This window comes from Ochotona princeps, chromosome X (assembly GCF_030435755.1).
Source record: "Ochotona princeps isolate mOchPri1 chromosome X, mOchPri1.hap1, whole genome shotgun sequence".
NCBI classification, from domain to species: Eukaryota; Metazoa; Chordata; class Mammalia; order Lagomorpha; family Ochotonidae; genus Ochotona; species Ochotona princeps.
This window is the reverse complement of record NC_080865.1, coordinates 14,899,857-14,908,307: the sequence shown is the minus strand read 5'-3', so window position 1 is coordinate 14,908,307 and position 8,451 is coordinate 14,899,857.

The window sequence follows — 8,451 nt, the reverse complement described above, 5'->3', positions numbered from 1 at the left end:
CAATGGGTCAATGCAAAGCACCCCGCAGGCTGCTGGGGGCAGGGTTCCTGGTGTGACCCATTCAAGGGTGAGGGACACTTAGCTGGAGATTGGAGATTTTTCATTAAAAATCAAAACAGGACCCACAGCAATAGTTCAATGGCTAAATTCTCATCTTGCAACCACCCCGATCCCATACAGGCACCAGTTCATGTCCTGGCTGCACCACTTCCCTTCCAGCTCCCTGCTTGTGGACTGGGAAACCAGCGGAGGATAGCCTAAAGCCTTGGGACCCTGCACCCATGTGGTAGACCTGGAAGAAGCTTCTGGATCCTGGCTTTAGTTTGGCTCAGCTCCGGCCATTGTGGCCACTTGGGGAGTGAACCAGCAGATAGAGATCTTTTTGTCTCTCCTTTTCTTTGTAAATCTGACCTGCCTTTACAACAAAAACAAATAAATGTTTAAAAAAAAAGAAATCAACACACTCATAAAGAAGGGGAAGGAGCTCCCAGTCATGACGAGAGAAGGTGAGAACAGTTGGTTTCCTGATGCTGGCAACAGATCAGCCAGTGGTGATTCACATTCCTGAGTCTGGGCTCTGTCCTCTCATGGTCAGCAGGCTGGATGTTCAATAGCTGACTGGAGCCAGCCTTGTGATGTCCAAAGAGGAAGCAGAGAGAGACACTTCAGCTATAAAAAGCTGCAGGGCAGGAGGAAGGATGGGCAGGTAGGTTTGATGGCCCAACTGAAAGCTAATGTCTATAAGAGCAATCCACGGCCCATCATAGGAAGAGAAAGTAGGCAGCTACATACCACGAGAAGACCTAAGAGGAAAATGAATCAGGCTGTGGTAAAAGAACAAGGAGCAGCCCATAGGTTCAAGGCAGAACAGGGGAGGCAGAAAAGACAGAAGGGAACTGGTGTGGGAGACACCTGGTGCAGGAGACACCTGTTCAAGCATCTTGGATTAGTCACCTTTCCATTATTCTAATGACATCCCAAACACAGGCTACTTATAAAGCAAGGAGGTTTATTTCTGTGAACTGTTTTGGAGAGTTGCAGCCCAAGATCAGGTGACTGTCATTGGTTTGGCTACAGAAGAGGGTGTGTGGAAGAAGGGACAGGCAGCAGAGAGGATCTGGGCCCAATTTGGCTTTACAATCAACTTCAGCAGCAACCTAAGGACCTCCCACTAGGCTCACCTCCCATATGCCACAGTTGAATCAAGTCTAAATCCTCCTAGGACCATCAACTCACAACTTTGTACAAACTGGAAAACTAAAGCATGTTCAAACTATAGTATGTGTCAAGCAACTTCAGATAGCTCCAAAGACTGTCCTGAAAAGAGTTGTGGTGGAGACATGGCCTTGCCTTAGCTTTGTTGTGGGCTAAGGAGTTGGTTAGCACTGGCTAAGCTGAGCACTACAGGGAATGAATGGGCTTGGGCTGAAAGCACCTGGTCTAATGGAACTCAGCTGTATCCAATATTCTGCTAATGAGAATGTGGGCTAAAGCGTAAACAAAAACTAGGTGAAAGGTCAAGAGTGGAGGCAATAAAAGCAGGCCTTGAGAGAGGCCAGAGAGAGAGACATTTCCACCATCTCTAGTCTCCGTGTGTTGGTGCCTCATCCCCAGATCCTTCGCCGTGCCACGTTACCGGCCCAGCCGGCCGAAACAAGCTTTATCTTTGTAATTATCTGGAAATTGAACTTACTGCAATCCCTTCGCTCCACTTCATATTTCCTGTGTGAATAGAAACCATCATTTGTTAATTTGTTCACTGAGTCACTTGCTCCTGCATCCATTTATCCAATGGCATGTGTTTGCAATGTGCTCTGTGAACGTTGCGGCAGAACCACTTCAAATGGGACACAAATTCTTAGCTTATTTCTCTGAGTCAGCTCTAAGTTAACAGGGCCTAGCACTCGCAGGACTCTATGAACACACAACGTTAGAAACAGGGATGAATATGAACCACAAGCACTTTCTATTTGTGTGAACTTAAGTATGTGTATCCACTAGATGCAAGTTAAAAACAGCCCACCCCACTTGGAAATATTTTTAGGTATAATTTGCATGTGGTAAAATGCTTTATTTTTAAAGTGAACAATCTGTTATATTTTCTTTTTTTGTAAAGATATATTATTTTTTATTGGAAAGGCAGATCTACAGAGAGAAGGAGAGACAGAGAGGAAGATCTTCTGTCTGATGATTCACTCCCCAAGTGGCCACAATAGCCAGAACTGAGCTGATCTGAAGCCACTTCCAATCCTGCTCCCTGCTAATGTGCCTATGAAAGGAGAAGATGATCCAGATATTTGGGCTCCTGTAACCACCTGGGAACCCAGAAGGGGCTCCTGGCTTTATGCTTATTTATTTGAAAAAAATGGGGTTAAAGGGAAGAGAGAGGGACAGAGAGATCTTCCATCTACTGGTTCACTGCCCACATGGCTACAATGAGTGGGGTTGGGCCAGGCTGAAACCAAGAGCCAGAAGCTTCATGCAGGTCTCCCTCATGAGTGGCAGGGGCCCAAGCACTTGAGGCATTTGTTTTTGCTTTCCCAGGCACATTAACAAGGAGCTGGGTTAGAAGTAGATCAGCTGGGACTTGTGAAAGAAGTCCATCACAAACAAATTCCAAAGAGCTTTCCACAATATTGTGCTGCACGTACACAAGATAAGCAGATTCCACCTGGATGAAACAGAGCAGTCACATTCTTAGAGACAGAAAGTAGAATGGTGGTTCCAGGAGCTGCAGCGTGAGGGAATGCAGAATTATTGTCCAATGTATGTGCCTGATTCTCAAGGTGAAGGAACTCTGCAAGAGCTGGCTGCACAGCTTCAATGCACTCCATGCCTTAAGTGGCTGTGTACTGAAAACGGTTACATGGCACATTGAATGTTACCTGTGTTTTACTACAGCTAGAAATATTTGTTAAGATTTTTTATTGGAAACTCAGATATTCAGAGAGGAGAAGAGACAGAGAAGATCTTCCATCTGCTGATTGACTCCCCAAGCGGCTGCAGTGGCCAGAGCCATGCCGATCTGAACCCAGGAGCCCGGAACCTCTTCTGCTTTCCCAGGCCACAGGCAGGGAGCTGGATTGGAAGCGGGGCCACCGGGATTAGAACCGGCGCCCATATGGAATTCCAGGGCGCGTGCAAGATGAAGACTTTAGCCACTAGGCTACTGTGCCAGGCCCTACAACTAGAAGTATTTTTAAGGGGCCAGCATTGTGACACAATGTGTCAAGTGATGACCTGCCCCTGCCAATCAGGCTTCCTGCTAATGTGCCTTGGAATATCCCATGTACTTGGACCCCTGCACCCATTTGGGAGACCTGCACGGAGTTTCGAGCTTTTGGTTTCTGCCTGGAGCAGACCTGGCCATTGTTGTCATTTTGGAGAAATGAGTCAGCAGATGGAAGATCTCTCTCTTTCTCTGTATCTCTTCCTCTTCTGTTAACCTGCCTTTCATATTTTAAAAAAGATTATAGAATAATTTTATTTTTAAAATCATTTTTAAAAAGATTTATTCATTTTCATTGGAAAGGTAGGTCCTACAGAGAGAGAGAGAAATAAAGAAAGATCTTCCACCCACTGGTTCATTCCCCACAATGACTGCAGCTGAGCTGATCTGAAGCCAGGAGCCTCTTCTGGATCCCCCACACGGGCACAGGGCCCCAGGACCTTGGGTCATCCTCCACTGCTTTCCAGGGCCACAAGCAGGGAGCTGGAAGGAAAATGGGGCAGCCAAGACACAAACAAGCGCCCACGTGGGATCCCGGTACACAAAAGGGGAGGATCTAGCCACTGACCCATGGTGCCAGGCCCTAAAAGAATAATTTTAAATGAAAGATTGAGTTTTTATGAATTCTCAGGCTTCACATATAATTTTTATTTTTAGAAATCCATATTCTTTTGATTTTTTTTAAGATAAAAAATGTGTGTATTTGAAAGAATTACGGAGAGATCTCCAATTCACTGATTCATTTCCCAAACAGCCACAGCAACCAGGACTTGGCCAGACGAAAGCCAGGAGCCGGAAACTTTATCCGGTTCTCCTATGTGACTGTCAGAGGCCCAAACACCTGGGACTCATTTCACTGCTTCTCCAGTATCAGCAGGGGGCTGCATCAGAAATGGAGCAGCTGGGACTCAAACCAGAGCCCATATGGGATGACTTCATCCTCTGTGCCACAGAACCAGTCCTTTAAAACATAAACTGAATCCACATGTAAATTATTTCTACCAAGTCAAAAGGAAGCATACTTTCTCAGGATTTAAAAAACCCAACTTGGGCCCGGCGGCGTGGTCTAGCGGCTAAAGTCCTCGCCTTGAAAGCGCCGGGATCCCATATGGGCGCCGGTTCTAATCCCGGCAGCTCCACTTCCCATCCAGCTCCCTGCTTGTGGCCTGGGAAAGCAGTCAAGGACGGCCCAATGCATTGGGACACTGCACCCTCGTGGGAGACCCGGAAGAGGTTCCAGGTTCCCGGCTTCGGATCGGCGCGCATCGGCCCGTTGCGGCTCACTTGGGGAGTAAATCATCGGATGGAAGATCTTCCTCTCTGTCTCTCCTCCTCTGTGTATATCTGGCTGTAATAAAATGAATAAATCTTTAAAAAAAAAACAAACAAACCCAACTGTAGTTTCAGAACCTTTCTCCTATAGAAAATGACACACAAATAAGCCAACAAACATCGCTGTCCAAAATATGGGTAATCAAAGTGAACACTAGCCACTACACAGCCTACATTCAATATTCTCTAAATCTTTCTATGTGTTCCTCTAAAAAAAAGTTATCTTTACTTTTATTTGAAAGGCAGATTTTATAGAGAGAGGGGAAATAGAAAACGTCTTCCATCTGCTAGTTCACTCCCTAAATGGCCACAATGGCCCAAAGTTAAACTGACCCGAAGCCAGGAGCCAGGAGCTTCCACCAGGTCTCCCACGTGGGTGCAGGGACCCAAGAAATTGGGCCACCCTCGACTGCTTTCCCAGGATGTAAGTAGGAAGCTGGATGGAAAGTATAGCAGCTGGGACATGAACTGGCTCCCACATGGGATGCCAGTGCCACAGGGCAGAAGATTAGCCTACTGTGCCAACCACACTGGCTCCCATGTGTTCTTTTTGACACATCTACCTCCCTTCCACTCTAGAAACAAACACTATCTTGATTTCAGTTTGTTTGCTTGAGAGGTAGAGGAGGAAAAAACTAGAGAGACAGAGAGATCTTCCATCCAATGTCTCTCTCCTTAAATACCCTAATGGTATTTAGCCAGCGGCATGGCCTAGCGGCTCTAGTCCTCGCCTTGAACGCGCCGGGATCCCATATGGGCACCAGTTCTAATCCCGGCAGCTCCACTTCCCATCCAGCTCCCTGCTTGTGGCCTGGGAAAGCAGTCAAGGACTGCCCAAAGCCTTGGGACCCTGCACCCGCATGGGAGACCCAGGAGAGGTTCCCGGTTCCCGGCTTCGGATCGGCGCAGCACCGACCATTGTGGTTACTTGAGGACTGAATCTTCGAATGGAAGATCTTCCTCTCTGTCTCTCCTCCCCTCGGTACATCTGACTTTGTAACAAAAATAAATCCTTAAAAAAAAGAAACATTCTATTTACATTCAGAACACATGCATGTTCGTGCTCAACGGATTAGGCAATCTCTTCCACTATCACTCCAGCAATTTATACTCTCACCACAGTGATATGAAAGTGCCATTCAATTCACACTGCCTGCCTACACTTGACACAATGAGACTTCATAATTTTTGCCACTTTAGTGATGTGCTGTGGTATCTCATGTTTCATGTTCGCATTTCCCTATTTATTCATCCAGGTCATTGGCCTTTGGATTTCCTCTTTTGTCAAATACCCTCAGAAATCAGTTGTCTATTTTTCTATCAAGCTGTCTTCTCATGAATTTACAGGAATGATTTATATATGACAGATTCAATCTGATTTTTCCATTTTGTGGCATTTTCACTTTGTGGAGTCTTTTTGAAAAAACAGCTTTAGTTTTACAAAAAAAAATTAAGAAGACATACACTTTGCACACAGTCTTCTCTAGCATGAACATGAGGATGACCCCTCTGGCACAGTGAAAACCAAAATCAATGTCATTATCAATCACAGCCCACAGTTCATTTGAATTCCCTCTTTCTGTTCTAGGATTCCATCCACAATACATTGTTGTATTCTTTCAAATCCTATCTCTGTACCTCTAGTTTTATTTTGTTTTGTTTTGTTTTTAAGATTTGTTTTTCCAGGAAAGGCAGATTTACAGAAAGAAGGGGGTACAGAGAGAAAGATTTTCTGCCCCCTGGTTCACTCCCCAAGTGGCCACAATGGAGCTAAGCCAATCTGAAGCCAGAACTTCCAGGTCTCCCATGTGGGTGCAGGGTCCTCGCTTTCCCAGGCCACAAGCAGGGAGTTGGATGGAAGTGGAAAAGCCAGGATACAAACTGGCATCTATATGGGATCCTGGCACATGCAAGGTGAGGATTTAGCCACTGTATCATCACGCCAGGCTCTGCACCTCTAGTTTTGACTCTCAAGAGCCCAGAATTTGAATCTGTTTCCTGGTTCTTCTCTGCTATTGCTCCCCTTGAGGCCATGCATGGGGGTCCTTTGGGCCTGGATATGGGAGGGGAGGCGTGCTGAAGAGGAGGAAGGCTTCTTTTAGCCTACCAAATAGGTCATCACTTCAAGTAGCATCCAGTGGCACACACCAGTGCAGTAGAGAAAGCATTAGAGAATGGCCCAAGTCCTTGGGTATTTTGCACACACATGGAAGACCCTTAAGAAGTTCCTGGCTCCTGACTTCAGATTAGCTCAGCTCTGGTGGTTGTGGCCATTTGGGGAATGAACCACCAGCTGGAAAATCTGTCTCACTGTGTCTCTTTCTGTCTCTGTAACTCTGTCTTTCAAATAAAAATAAATATTGTGGCTGGCACAATGTGTCTATTGGCTAATCTTCTGCCTGTAAGTACAGGCATCCTATATGGGCACCAGCTCGTGTCCCAGTTGCACCACTTCCCATCAGTTCCCTGCTTGTGGTCTGGAAAAGCAGTAAAGGATGGCCCAAAGCCTTGGGACCCTGCACTCACATGGGAGACCCAGAAGACACTCCTGACTCCTGGCTTCGGATTGACTCAGCTCTAGTCATTGAGATCATTTGGGAGGGGGGGCCAGTGCGATAACTTAGTGCCTAAATCCTTGCCTTGCATCCCTCAGGACCCCCACATGGGCGCTGGTTTGTGCTCTGGCTGCTGCACTTCCCATCCAGCTCCCTGCTTGTGGCCTGGGAAGGCAGTTGAGTATGGCCCAAAGCCTTGGGACTCTGCACCCATGTGGGAGAACTGGAAGAAGCCCCTGGCTCCTGGCTTTGGATGAGCTCAGCACCAGCTGTTGTGGCCACTTTGGGAGTGAATCAGCAGATGAAAGATCTTCCTCTTTGTCTCTCCTTCTCTCTGTAAATCTGACTTTCTGATTAAAATAATAATAATAATAACAATCTCTCTCTAAATTGAGATTTTTGAAAAAGGGAGAGATCATTTGAGATTTGAACCAGCAGATGCAAGATCTTTCTCTCCTTCTCTCTGCAAAATTTACCTCTCTAATAAAAATATTTTTAAAAAATAAATCTTTAAAAACTGATTACATTTTTATAAGCCAGTCACGATAGAGTTGATATTTTGGAAATCAGTTGGTTTAGCCATTTTGTTTGTGACAGTTTCACATTCCTAATGGAAAGCTCTTTCTTTCCACTTTCAGGTTTCTTTAAAGTCACGTTTGTGCAAATTCTTCCCTGAAGAAAAAAAAGTACAACTATGAGAGGCAAGAATTTTCCATTCCCTGGGGTTGTATGAAGAAACTCCCTGTGCATTCCCGAGCTTCAAAGTGGACACAACAAGCGGGTTCTAGAAGACTCTCGCTGCATATCTGGGACATGTTCTGGCTCTACTTTCCTGTTGGGCCTGTTCTGCCTGGGGTGGGCCTGCAGTCTGGGCAAGCTTCTACAGCCACTCCTTTGACCCTAGTCTCCTAATTTATCTGCACAGAGGATTCCAAGGGACAAAGAATGGGGTGTGGGGAGTAAGGAAAGAGCAATACATTCTTCCCGCCATCCCCCCAAATTCTCTTAACAATGCTCAAAGACCTCCAATGGTTTTTCTGTGTATAGTTGAAGATTCTGCAAGTCTTAGCTCTGGGTGTCCCTCTCCCCACACAATCTCTTCGGTCACTCTACGCAAGCCGGTCAGGCTTCACCTGAGCAGGCTGGCTCCCTGTCATACCTCACAGTCCTGGGTACCTGGACTCTCCCTACTTTCTTCCAAAACTTGAGCCATCTCTTAGGTTTCAAGCTGGCACGTTGTTTCTTTGCAACCACAGCTGCTACACCGCGCCACTTCTCGGCAACAGACTACAAACTGCGGGAAGACAGAACTTTGGTGTGCTCAGAATGCCTAGC